Here is a 14,876-nt window from a genome sequence, read left to right as displayed (position 1 = left end):
CAATAAAAATATTTATGGGTATAAACTGATATTTCCCATATTATTACTCCCCCTCCTCCCTATAAACTTAATTTTGAAAAGAAAAATAAAATATATGAACAAACGATGGCCTCCAAAAATATAGATCTTAAGCTTGAATTTCATTACAAAGTATGGAAGAAGGCTATGTTATAGAGACCTATAACTATAAGGTTGTGTCACCAAATAAGGACCACAGCCAACACAACCAAAGGAAGACATTATAAGTACTTTCATTATCAAACACTACTCCACGCCTACAAGGTCACGCTTGAGGATTTTTCTCAAAATAGGAACACAGATCGTCTCATTGTCATTGTCATTCTTTATTAAGGAGTAAAAAGCCAAATCAAGGACTCGTTTGAGAGTATTATAAGAAATCTTCTTAACTTGGATCAAATAATATGTAGGGTGAATCATGATATTCAGATTGGTGTTTTCTCTGTGTTTCTTGAAGTTCAGATGTTATAATTGTTAAGTTTTATAGAGTTATACATGTTAGGGATGAAACTCAAAAGATGGAGTTTACTAATGTCTGGTTCGAATGTGATTCTGTTTTGGTTTGTGCTGCGTTTACTGTTAGAACTAATGTTCCGTGGATAGTTCGTAATCGATGAAATACTTGTCTTAATTAATGTGATAAAATCAAGTTTAGGGTTATTCATATTTTTAGTAAAGGAAATGCATATGATGATAAGTTGGCTAATTTAAGATTTTTTCATAGAGAATCATTCCATTGGTATAATAGGCTTTCATCTAGTATGTTCTTAGAATTTTTTTTATGAATAAGTATAGTCTACCTATGTATCGTTTTTTGTTAACATATAAGTTTTGGTTTAGTCCTTACATATTTTTGTATTTTTTTTTTAATAATACTTTTTTCATGTAATTACAAATGATTGTTGTTGTTTGAGGTGTCAGCATAACTGAAATGTCAAGTTGCATAATAATACCTAACATGAAATATTTTATATAAAAAAATATGATATTCGAATTATGATTTATTTTAAAAATTAAAATTTCATCACATTTAAAAAAAAACATTTCAAAAGATTAAAAAAAAATAGATATTTATATTATTATTGGTCACAACTTTTAAGTGCGATATAAACCGTTAGATATAAAAAAAAATTAATTAAAATATATGGATAATGCTTATCCAACCTAACTTTTTTTTCACTTTTACCATTTGCTCTGTAATTTGAATTTAGTGTTCAACCACTTTGAAGAGTTGTATGTTGCAAATAATATTCACATATATATAATCATTATAATTTAACATTTTTTTTCATCTCTTTAAAAATTAAAATTTCAATATTATGCAACATTTATTAATTACTTGTATATTAAATAAAAAATAAATGATCATTTTTATCTATCTTAAAATAAATATAAAAAATAATTTTAAATTTTAGAAAAAAATGAGACCAAAATAAAAACTCTCTTTCATTGTTTGAAAATAAAACATTTTATCAGTTAATGAAGAACAACAACAATGTGATTTTGGTTTGTTGACAATGTCCATGCAACATTTCTAGATGAACCATATTTTCCAAAAACTGTTTTGGAAGCAAATCATAGTGTTCCTATATTTTCTTCCCTTGAATCTTGTGAGTTATATTATCCCTAGGTTTTGTGGTTGACAAATAAAGTGAAACACAAGGATTAAAAAATAATAATTGAAAACTATGAATGTCTGTAATATGTGTTTGATATATTACATCAATGATAAGGTAGTTGTCTGCAATATGCCAATACACAAGTATTGCAAGGTCACAATCCATCTATGATATCCACATGAATAAAATAAACAATAACATGGTTTTTATTAAGGTCATTGGTAGATTTCCAATTTCTTTTATCAATAATAAATGAATTAAATTAAATAAGACATTTGAAGGGTATTCTAACTTTTATAAAAAAAAAATCTAACAAAACCTACAAATCCCACTTGCATCCCAAAATAGAATAAAAGAGGTGTGGGTAGTAGAATGATAATCTTATCAATAGTCATTCAAGACAAAACTAAAATAAAAAAACGTAAAACTTAAACCTATGAACAAAAAATATGATAATGTATAGTTTAACAAGTGAAACACAAATGTGTCAAGCACAGTTGGCCTATGTGATTTTTCTTTACTTTCCTGGAACTCCTAAGAAAGAAAGCAATACAAGAAAATTGTTGGCAACATTTCACGAATTAGTGCAAATAATTTAACTATTTTTTTAAATAATTAGTTATTATTAGACTAAATTAGAGACTATTTTAAAAATTAAAAAAATTAGTTTCTAAATTAATTTATATTATTGTTAAATAATTTATAAATTGATATCTAATTAGTAACTAATGTTTTTGTTATGAAATTTATAAATTAAATAATTGGTAGTTAAAATCTTGGTTTGGATTTTAATATGTAGTTGGATTTTGAGTTGTTGAAAGAGAATATGTGTTAAAATTATGTAAGATTAAGATTGAGAAAAAATAATTACTATTAGAAAAAGGTAAAATAGGTACCTAATGATTAAATTCCATCCGTAACTATATATAAAATAGGTACCTAATGATTAATGATTAAAAACTTATTGTTTAATGACGGAGTTGATTTTATCTCTATGCAAATTTCATAAAAAATTTAAATTAAATTAAATAAATATGCTTGATAGAAATTGAACTTTACTTATTAACTGAACTTAAGACATTATATCATCAAATAAAAAAGTTATAAATTAACTTAAGAATAAATTATATATATATAGAGTTAAATTTATTTAAATCAATTAATAATATTACAATTAAATGGTTTAATTACCTTTTTCGTTCCTATATTTATAGCCAATAGTCAATTTGGTACCGTGGTTTTTAAAAAATTCAATTTGGTCCCTAAGTTTTTTAAAATGTATTCAAAATGGTCCTTTATGTTAAATATCACCAAACGACGTTAAGTGGTGCTTATGTGGCAGACACGTGTAAGTTACGTGGATTGTGCTTACATTACTTTGGTGAATACTGAATTAGGGTTTAGGTTATTCAAATTGGGAATTTCGAATTTCTGATTTAGGGTTTCTGATACGAGGATTGCTCCCCTGGTTGGATTCTGTGGTGCGCTTCCCTGCTTCGATTCCATTCGGAGGTGTGCTCCCCTCATTCGATTCTGTGGTGCACACCTCCGAATGGAATCGAAGCAGGGAAGCGCACCACAGAATCCAACCAGGGGATAAATCCTCGTATTAGAAACCCTAAATCAGAAATTCGAAATCCCCAATTTGAATAACCTAAACCCTAATTCAGTATTCACTAAAGTAATGTATGTAAGCACCATCCACATAACTTACACGTGTCTGCCACATAAGCACCACTTAACGTCGTTTGGTGATATTTAACAGAAAGGACCATTTTGAATACATTTTAAAAAACTTAGGGACCAAATTGAATTTTTTAAAAATCACTGTACCAAATTGACTATTGGCTATAAATATAGGGACAAAAAAGGTAATTAAACCTAATTAAATTTATATTTATGATAAAAATTACTCTAATTCAAATCTTAATTTTAATTATAATAAAAAATAATTATTTGGGTTGTTTAAAGACAGTATAAATTTTGTTTCTTATATTTTTATTTTTAATTTAGAATTTAAATTTTTATTTTTACTTTTATAAAAATTTTATTTTTTTTTATATAAATTGTCCTTTCGAAAAAACATTCAAAATTACTTAAAAGACAATTCAATCTTCGTATCTGTATTAATTATTACTTAATACTTATATTTATATAATTTATTTATTTTAATATTTTATTCAAAAATACCATTTTATTAAACTTTTGTTATTTATTCAAACTTAAATTACTAAATAATGATTTTAATATATTATATTTAATTATTTTATAATTATTAAATAGTAATAAGAAATTTATACAATTGTTTTAATATAATTTTTATATAACAAATATAAATTATTTTTATTTGTGTATTGATTTTATTAAATAGTAATTATTTTATTGAATATATACTTTGACTTTATATAGTAAAACTTCAAATATACATTTACTTTTAGTTTGCAGATAAAAAAACTTTTTAGTTAATGATATAAATTAATATATATATATATATATATGTATATATGTATATATATATATATGTATATATATATATGTATATTGTACTTGAGAAAAAAATTTAAGTTATATAAAATACAATTCTTTTCCTTCTATTTGTGTTAATTACTTTATCTTTGCAATTTTTGTATAATTAATTTATTTAAGATACTATATTACTAAAAAATTATTATTTATTAAAATTTTATTATTTATTCTAATTTAAAATTAATAAATAATTATTTAGTATATTACATTTGATCAACTTTAATTATAATCATTAAATAGAATTATACATTTATATAATTATTTTAAATATAATTTTACTTTATAAATATAATTTTTTTATTTATTTCTGCATTACTTTTATTATATCATTTTATGTTCTTATCTCTCATTCCCTTGCAAACCCTTGATGCTTACTCAACACTTTCACTTACCACAAATTATACTTGGATGGATAATATAAAGTAATTAGAGAGGTTATAAGATTATTAAATAATATAGTAATTATTGTAACTATAATTATTATTTTGGAGTATCTTAATCTTGGTAAATGTGATAAAATTGATATGTATTGATTGGGAATTTCTTTATTTTTCTTCTTTGACTAATATTACTCAAATGGCATGTAAGAAACTGTTAAACAAAGAAAGAAAAAAAAACCCACAAACTATATCTATATATCCCTTCATTTCTATTTTTCTTCCTTCTTTCTTCAATTTCTCCTCCATAACTCATCTATTCAAAAATTTGATCACCCCCTGTAATAGTCGAAGAGTCTGACTACATTTCTACCTGATCAGATTTTCAAACAGATTAAGTTCATTTACTCTAAAGATCTTTAATTGAAAAAAGTGTTTCTCTCAACTTGTTTTACCACATACTAAAATTTGGTGATGTTTGGATAACATGCTTTAGGTTCCTAGATCCTGGAGTGGTTGGTCTGTTGGAGTTGAAGTTTCCACTGGAATAAAGAATTGCAGGTAAGGGAAACTATTTGTGTCTGAATAGAATTTTAGGGTAGCTGATTTAGATAATAAATTATTCTAAAAGTTATATTATGCAGGTTTAAGTATAGCTAGTTAAAATGAATTTGAATGATTTTGACGATATGAAATTGATTTGCGAAATCCTAAATAATGTATTAGTGGTGGATTTGCATTGCATGTGAATGATATTGTATGAGGATGATGGAATTGTATGTAATTGAGATCATACATTTAGGATAATGTATGAGTTGTTGATTTTTTTGTGTATTAAGTATTGATGTCTATGTTGTAACAGAGATTCCCTAACTTCACTGATTGTCTAAGTCACATAGACTAAGATATCAGGTGGCAAGAAGCTGATGAGGGAGTTCATGCACACCGTGACATATGAGATGCACGATTTAGGTTGTATTGAACTTACCCTGATCATTTCTCTTGGATTCGATGGCAATCTAAGTCCTGGTATCAGATGCTGGTCTCTGGTAGGACTTACGAATCTTCCGGAGGACGTTTGTTGGATATTTGTGGTGTATGGATCCATGTGTGGTCCAAATGATTGTTGATAATGGTTTTGGAATGAAGTTGGGTTGTAGTGATGTATATTGATTATTATATCAGTATGGTTGATGAAAAAATGAAATAAAATTATATAAATAAATGATTAACCTAATTGATTCTATTTACTTATATCTTCATGTTAGAATTTTATTTTCGATAGCTTACCCTTACATGTATTGTTTGTGTATGAACTATGATGATTGTACTATGTACATGAACTTAGCAAATATAGGTTCAAGTGCATGAGAGACTTTGAGAAAAAAATGGAGGGCACGATTTTCATTTATTCCTTTATGTAAATAATTTTGTATATTTTAGGGTATTACATGTAACATCAAATAATGAGTCATGACTATACACGATGTTTATTATTGCTCAAGCGTTAATATGAATACTTAATCTATAATATGTATAGTTAAAGTGATTAATTGCAGTTTAAGTGTGAGAAGGAGACTATGATTATTCTCTCATCTAGAGCATACAACACTCAAGTGAAACATGGAATATTACAATGGTGCATAGGGCGTTAGAAGGTGTGCAACCATGCAATCTTGTGTTAATGCTCAAGTGAAAGTATGGTTGTTCAAGTGAGGAAATTGTGACTTTAATGTTTCTAGAACTTTTTATGTGTGATACATCAAGTGCATCGCTCAAGCTTCAAGATGACGCTTAAGCATTTAGTGAAAATTTGAGCAAGGGAGAGACAAAACCAATTATGCTCCCTGAAGTTGTATTGTTTAACCAATGTGATATAACTTAAGTGAGGAAGTCTTCTCCAGTTTCAGGAAGTAAGGTCGCTCAAACGAGATAAAGTCACTCAATTGATGGTCATGGTAAAGTTGATGATGAACATGTAATGCTAATTATATACATGTGGAGATGGTTGTATGATATATTTATTTATGATGAAGAGATGCATACATTGGAATGATATACATTGTGTAGTAAATTGCATGTGATATTTGTATGACATATTTCATTGTTAAGTATAATCCTACATGGGTGTTTCCTTTTTTCCCTTTATAGATGTGTGGTGGGGATATTTAGGATGGTCTTTAGTGCCAATGTCACAATATTAAGCATACAAATTATTAAGAAAATGATATATCTTATGTTTTAATAATATCTAATTACATAAATAAGACTTTAAGTGGAGAGAAGTTGAATGAAGTTATTATATTAAGGTTTTCTGTAGTAAATGCAAGTAATCACTTAAGACCCGAGACAAAGGTTTGCTGATAAAAAAGAATTTAATGTGTCAGGTGTTAGTTTCTAATGGGACATGCTTGATATAGGTTTTTCAAAACATGTGAAGTGTGACAAATTATATTGTTTCATTGATGTGTAGTTGATGATTCCTACATAGATAAGACTTCATGCAGAGAGAAGCTAAAAGAAGAGGTTATAGTAAATTAAAATAATCACCTAATATAAGAAATTGGGGTCATTTTTTTAATGGGTTAGTTGTTAGTCTCTGAAAAAACATGCTTGATATGAATGATAAGTGCCAATGTGTAGTTTTTATGATTGAGAAAATTGAACACTTTGAAACTTAATTGTTGCTTAATGTAAGAAAATTACCCTAATATGAGAATTATTGAATCTGATTATATATTTTTTGAACCAAGAAACAAATGAAGAAATTTAATCTCAATTTTTGTGTAAATTGCAGATGAATATGAAGCATTGAAAGAATGTATTCAAGCTAGCATTGAAAGAAAAAAAAAGTAAAAACTTAATTGGATCACAAGAAGATTTAGCTCAAGCTAGAGGATTTAGCTCAAGCTAAAACTGTCCAGAGTTGATTAAAGGTGCAGTACAATTCTAGCCCAGGCTAGAATTGCTAGCTCAAGCTAAAACTGTCCAAAGTTGATTAAAGGTGCAGTACTGATCTAGCTCAGGCTAGAATCGCTAGCTTAAGCTAAAAATGTACCGAAAGATCTAGCTCAAGCTAAAACGGGCTAGCTTGAGCTAAAGTTGATTATATAAATTCTGAAATATAACTCAAAACCAGCGGTGGGAAAAAGATTGGGTTTTTATAGAGAGAGACTAGTGAGAGAAAGGGAAGAAACCTCTGTTCTTAGGAGAAGAACTTGCTTAGATCAGCCCTTCTTATGCAATCCAGATCAAGAATGAAGATTGAAGGAGCTGTCATGAGTGGCTAAGTTCTTTCTAACTTGGGATTGAATGTAATTTACCTTGATCAAATGTATTCTTGGTGATATATATATATATATATATATATATATATATATAAAATTCTCTTTTCTACTTGTTCTTGGTATTTTCATTTTATGCTTATTGCTTGATTCTGTCTGATCAATAGAATCTTGATTTTAATCCTTAAATTTAACTGGAAAGTACCTTCAAGGATCTAAAATAAACGAAAATACTTGATAACTTGTAATGCTAGGAATAAATTTCAGGTTATTGATTGCATTATAATTCTGTTCCTAAAGCTGGATGATTTGTTAAATATCTGAGGAATCAGTGTTTGAGAAATTATCTTATGAATTTCATCTGTGAGGAATCAAGATGAATGACTTTAAATTAAGCATCAAGAATAAGTAGTTTTGAGTATTATATATTGTATTATTCAAAATACAGATGATTGAGATAGATGCAATTCAATCCCAAGTATCTTTCTCTATAATTGATAAGTTAGTTTTGTATTTGGTTGAATCAAACCCTAAACCTTTGAGTTACTTGTGAAATCTTTAATTTGGTTATGAACAAGTTCTCAACAATCAAAATTATTTTCTATACTTGATGAGTTTTAAAACAGAACATCTTAATTAGAATTGTTCTCTGTGGGTTCGACATTCGTACTTTAAAGAGTACTATATTACAGTTGATTCGGTATACTTGCCGAGAAATATCAACATGCTTGATATTTCATTGAGTTAGTTGTTAGTCTCTGAAAAAACATGCTTGATATGAATCGTCAGAAAGACTTCAAGTGTGAAAGTATATTATTTCATTGAGATGTTGTTGATGATTTCTATTAGATTGAGCGTTTATCACTAGGCTAAAAAGTTATAGTTAGTAATTAGAGCGCAACTCTTTCTCCTTAAGAGCATAATAGTTCAAGCATCACAATTCGATTATGACTTGACCCACCTAGCCTCCATCACGAGATAATTGATGTCATCCGGAACAATCTCCCCCTTAGCAATTGTCCCACTAGGATTGAGCACTTACCACTACGTTAAAAGCTATAACTAATAGTTAGCAATTCTTTTAACTTAAGAGCACATAAGCTCAAATGCCACGAATCGATTATGACTTGACCTCCATCACGAGACAATTGATGTTACCCACAAAATTTTCTACATCTTGATAAAAAATAAATGGATTGTAATTTAGTGAGTGAATGTTGTATTGATAGTATGATGTGTATGATTTATGTGGTCAACAAGACACGACTTCTCCATATTGAAATCGTGTAAAACTTAAACGACTTTGCTTTGACGAGGATGAAGTCGTGTGAGGGTGAAACGACTTTGGTTACATATTGAAGTCGTGTAGGATTAAGACGACTTTAATTAATATTTAAGTGAAATTGTGAGAGGTAAAAACGACTTTAGTGCACCAAACTATTGAATAAGTCATGGTACCATCCCACGACTTCGGTTTTTAAAAACTTATATGGAAGTGGTTGAAAGTACCAACGACTTTGGCAAGAGGAAATAAGTTCTCTAAAGACCACCAACAGTGTCAAGCACGATGCATTCACAATGGAGAGGTGTTGATGCGAAAACAAAAAACAATTTAGGTGTTTCAAGGAACAAGAATATGCTAATAGTTCATGTTACTGGAGATTGGAATCAAATTAATTTCTACTCAGTTACACGATTTTAATTATATTCAATTATAATTCTAATTTTGGTTCAATTAATCAAGCAATATTTAATATGTTTAACAAAAATTTGAAAACTTAAATTACCACATTATTAGCAATTAACAATTAAAATGGTACTACATTCCTCACTTATAATTAACATAATATGCAAATTTATTAAACTTTGCATTTTTTTTTAACATTGAATAGTACTAAGTGAGTTAGTTACTTTGCAACATTTGGTCAAACAATTAAAGAAAGTACTAAAATTGTTTGTACCTTTCACTACTTTCATATAATTTTGTTCGAACGAAAGTTGTGTGATGCTACGACGATTTCTTGAATAATTCAGTGCATTAAATCTTTTTTACCTCTCACGACTTTACTTAAATATTAATTAAAATCATCTTAATCTTACACGACTTTATCCTTATCAAAGGAAAATTATTTCAACTTTACACAAGTTCAAGGTAAAAAAATTGTGCATTATTACAACTTATCTATATTCAAAAATAACTTTTTACCATTTCAATAATAACTCACCGAAATTACACGTAAATTTTCCCAAAACAAAGGATTAGACACAAATACCATAAAAGTAAAAGAAATCATAAACTCTCAAATTCTTCACAATCAGATCATAGGCCATTTAATTGAACTGCCTAATTCATTATTCGTCAAATTTACTAACTATTCATACTCCGAAATCTTAAAATTTGCACTACCAAATTGCTTGTTAAATTTTCTTTTATTTTATTTTACATGAATAAAATAAATTGCTGATAAAAAATTAAATTAAACTTAATTTAAAATTTCCATTATTATTATCAATAAAATTTATTGCCTGTGTTCAACATAAATAAAAGAAGTTACAGTAAACTGAAAAAAGATGTTGTCAACCACTGGGAAAATTAAATAAATACAAGAAAGTCTTGTGCTCGTGGAAGATTTCTGCATTTTATAAAAAGAATTAAAAAAAAACAAAGTAATTATTTTTGAAGTTGTATTTCAAATGATGGCTTAAATACTATTTTTCTTTTTTTTTACAATTTATCCGTACAAAATTTTCAGTAATTATGAGTTATGTTTTTGAACCGATCAGTTTTAAGAAATTTATTTACACTCCATTACTTTATTTTATCAGTTATTGGATTTTTAAATAATTTTTAATTTTTTTAAAAATAGTCAAATTGATAATAAATCGAACAAATTTTTTTTTTGGTGCAATTCAAATTTTTCTTAACTTCAAACTGATCTAAACATTATTAAATACTAATTATTTTGTCATTATTTTTTCAATAATCTCAAAATATATAAAAGAAAGAAGTCCAAAGATATTATTTTGCTCCTAAAAAGTTCTTATGTATTAGTCGCTTTTAAACATCACTTGAGTGATATTAAATGAAATGAAAACAAAAATTGATATAATAACTAGGCCCTCAAGTAATATATAAAATTTAATATAAAAATAGTACGTTTATCTAATTGTTTACATATTTTTATTCAATTATCTAAAAACAACGCATAACAATAAGTGCATTAAAAATCTTAAACTATAAACAATTTATAATTAATTAGTCATACACTATTAATCTCACAAATTTGTGAATTAACATAAGTAACTTCACTTAAGTTTTTTAGAAAAATATTCTTTACTTATTTTTCTTCAATTTTTTTATTAATAAAAAATAATAAATGTGAAATATTTTAGGAATGTTTTAATCATTTCCATAACTCTAAAAAATTACTCCATGCGAGACAAAAGATAACAATTTCTATTGAGTGTGAAGTTAGGACCAATTGGGCTGCACTGACTAGACACCATGTTTTAGTGAGTGAGCTTAATTATGTGTCCCCTTTATAATCTCTATTTAATAAGATATTTTTGTGCTTGTAATAAAATTGTAACAAAAAGAATAAAAGATGAAAAATCTAATTAGTTGCCCGTTGACGTAGATTACAGATGGTCGACCGAACTACGATAAATTATGTGTTGTTTATTTTTTACAATTGATTTTTGATTGTGTGTTGCTTACGCGTGCATTTTTTCCTTCAATTTCTAAACAACTGTGCAAGACACCTAAATTATAGTTAATCTAAGAGTCAAAGATATACCAACAAAACATATAATTATCTAATGTGAAACTAAGTATAGAATACAATTTATGTTAAATTTATATCATATTTCTGATTTTTTTTTTGTTTTGCATGCTGTTATATAAGTCTATCTGAATTTTGTTGTAACAACATGATGTTTCGAAGGATTTCATTTGACTTTAATGGTATGAGGCCATGACGAGGAGTGCTCCATGTTCTTTTGCTGCATTAATGATTTGATTTCTCTTTATTTATATATATATATATATGTGTGTGTGTATTAATTAACGTTTGTGGTATTACTACATGTTTCAAAGGTTATTGCTCTCTTGGTACGGATTGTTCTCACTCTATGCACCAATTTTAGATTTTTACGGTACAAAAAATCTTTGGTAGATTACGAAGAAAAAACAGTACATCTGACATAATTTTCACGACAGATGTGTTTGTTCCCCTCTTTCTCCATAACACCCACAAAATATTTTCTTTTTTTCAACCATCTCTAATGTATCCTAATCACAACCCTATATAATTCTCTATCTGTTTCCACCTTTAGAATTTTTAATCTACAATGAAATTTTAAGATGTCAATTTGCATTGATAATTTGTATTGGATAATTAGAACATTTTATAATATATAATGGAGGTGAAGTTTATCTTATAAACTGATTTTATAAAGATAAGTTAAATTTATAATTTACTTCTCAATATATCAAAATGGTTAAAGTGTATCTTAGTGAAAATTTGTTAAATTTATCAAGTCAAATATATAGTCTTGTAGGATTTGATAGTGAGAGAATGTGTTGAAAATCTCAAATCTCAACTAAAGATTAAGATAATTCATAATATATATATATATATATATATATATATATGAGTAAATGTAAACATCATCTCTTAAGTTAATTTTATAAAGTTGAGTTAGACGTAAAGTTTATTTTTTGATAATATTAATACCACTACAAGAAAATCATGAAATAGAAACCATTTTTTAGAGACAAAAAATAATTAGTTTGTTATAGTGACTAAATTAGAGACCATTTTAGAATAATTTTTTTTTTTTGGTTTCTAAATTAATTTATATTATTGTTAAATGGTTTCTAAATTGATGTCTAATTAACAACCAAAGCTTTTTCTACCAAATTTAGAATCTAAATAATTGGTAACAAAACCTTGGTTGTTAATTAGACATCAATTTAGAAATCAAAATTTTTTTAGTCTCTAAAATGGTATCTAATTGAGTCAGTATAGTAACTAATTATTTTTTGTTTCTAAAAATTGGTTTCTATTTCATGATTTTTTTTAGTGTACTTATATATATTTTTTTAAATTATATGTTATTATGTATTTGAATAGTACAATTTTGGTGTTTCTCCCATTTTAGTTGGAATAGAATCGAATGTAATTCAAAGTCGTGTACATAAGAAGGTGATTATATTCAACAAAGAGCAAACCGTTGAGAAAATGACACGTTTCCCTAAGCATAATAACCCACCAATGGCATAATTTATACAAGTGCCACTTTCTTAGATTTTTAGTGAGGCCACTAAAGATGTAACAAAAAAAATAAAAAAGAGAGCATAAAAGGTGCATAAGTAAAGAGCTTTAGGGTAGAGAATAAACCAAAAAGAGTTGAAGCAAAGAAGAAACCACCAAGATTAAAGAATCAATGAAGATGTTTGATGTGAGTATTTTTCGTAATTCATTCTAAAAAAGAATTGCCTTAATTATTTGTGCTCCATTCCCTCTAAATATGTCTTGTCACACACAAAACAATCACTTCACAACGAGTGAGTGCCCAAAACCCTTTATCCTCTTCACACTGAAAGAACGAACCAATGGATGACCCTCTTCATAGTGCTGTCACTTCCAATGCATGATTTTTACTATAAGTTATCATCTATAAAATATACAATTTATCTATATTTATTTTATTTTTATCAACAATAGAAAAAATAAATAACCAAGAAGAATTTTATGAATACTCTCATTTTATTATAATATATTAGAATAAAACATTTTCCATAAAACTGGTTTATAAATTGAAATTTGAACTCATGAGTCTTGTAAGGAGTTGTTGAGTGTGTGGGAGGTTGTTTTAATATCATATTAAGAAGTTTTTTTTATTAGCAATAAACAATAAATTAATGATCTTTATACAAAGTTACATATAAACTTAGCTTCTAAACTAAGACCGCCAACCTAACCAACAGAAGCATAACCTAAAACATAATCCCGAAACCATCAAGAGACCATCTTCATGCACGCCAGAGGTTCCAAACACTAATCAGAATAGGAAAATGAAGTAGAACGAGATTTCGTATAAAATCAAGACCAACCATTTACTTGCACCAACGCAAACATTTCTGACACATTAAGAAGTGAACTTTAAAATTAACTTAACCTTATAAAATCGACTTATAAAATGAAATTTTCACTAATTTATATATGGAATGTTCTAATATTTAATTGATGTGAGATCTAGAATATGTATGATAATATGTATGATATTATTTATAATATAACATGTATCTTGCTTATTTTTTTTTTTTGTGATTTAGCAAATTTTAAGTGTTCAAAACAATTTTCCTTTTACCATAAAGGGTGTTGAACTGTTCCTCGTGCGCAAAAGTGAGCACGTTTGGTTGGAGAGTGAAAAGTCAAAACTGTGTATTTGTATTTGGACAAAAGTTAGTGATATCTTAAAATCAAAGTCAAACCAAGTTTGGCCAATGGTAAAGCTTTTTTCTTTGACAAAAATGGTGTTACAAAGGATGAACAAGCTAAATTCGTTGGACAAAACCAACTACAAAGCTTTTAAATATTGCATTGATGTGACACAAGTAATTAATAGTTCAAGTTCTTTAAGTATAATATAAGAACTTTATTCATATGTATGCATGTCAATAGAATAATTACATTTTATTTACTACTTAGTTTATCATAAAATTAACAACAGAGATACTTTTTTGTACTGTCTAGGCCGAAACGTCAACCGAAAGGTTGTATCAAAAGTCTCGATCGAAAGGTTGTACCGAAAGTCTCGATCGAAAGGTTGTATCGAAAGTCTCAACCGAAAGGTTAAATATAAAAAGTAAATAAGTAAAATTAAATTAGTGATTATAGCAAAGCCCATAAGATGGGCCCAAATATACAGGTGTGTGTTTTCAAAATGTTAGGTGCAAAAAGAAAAGACCCAAGTAACTCTTAAGCCCAATAAGAGAGCCTTATAAATAGAGGTTCAACTCAAGAGGTAAGTAAGATTCAATTGAT

The sequence above is a fragment of the Phaseolus vulgaris genome, chromosome 8 (genome assembly GCF_051622355.1).
Source record: "Phaseolus vulgaris cultivar YP4 chromosome 8, ASM5162235v1, whole genome shotgun sequence".
Classification (NCBI taxonomy): Eukaryota; Viridiplantae; Streptophyta; class Magnoliopsida; order Fabales; family Fabaceae; genus Phaseolus; species Phaseolus vulgaris.
The sequence above is the reverse complement of the archived record's forward strand: the minus strand, read 5'-3'. Positions refer to the sequence as shown.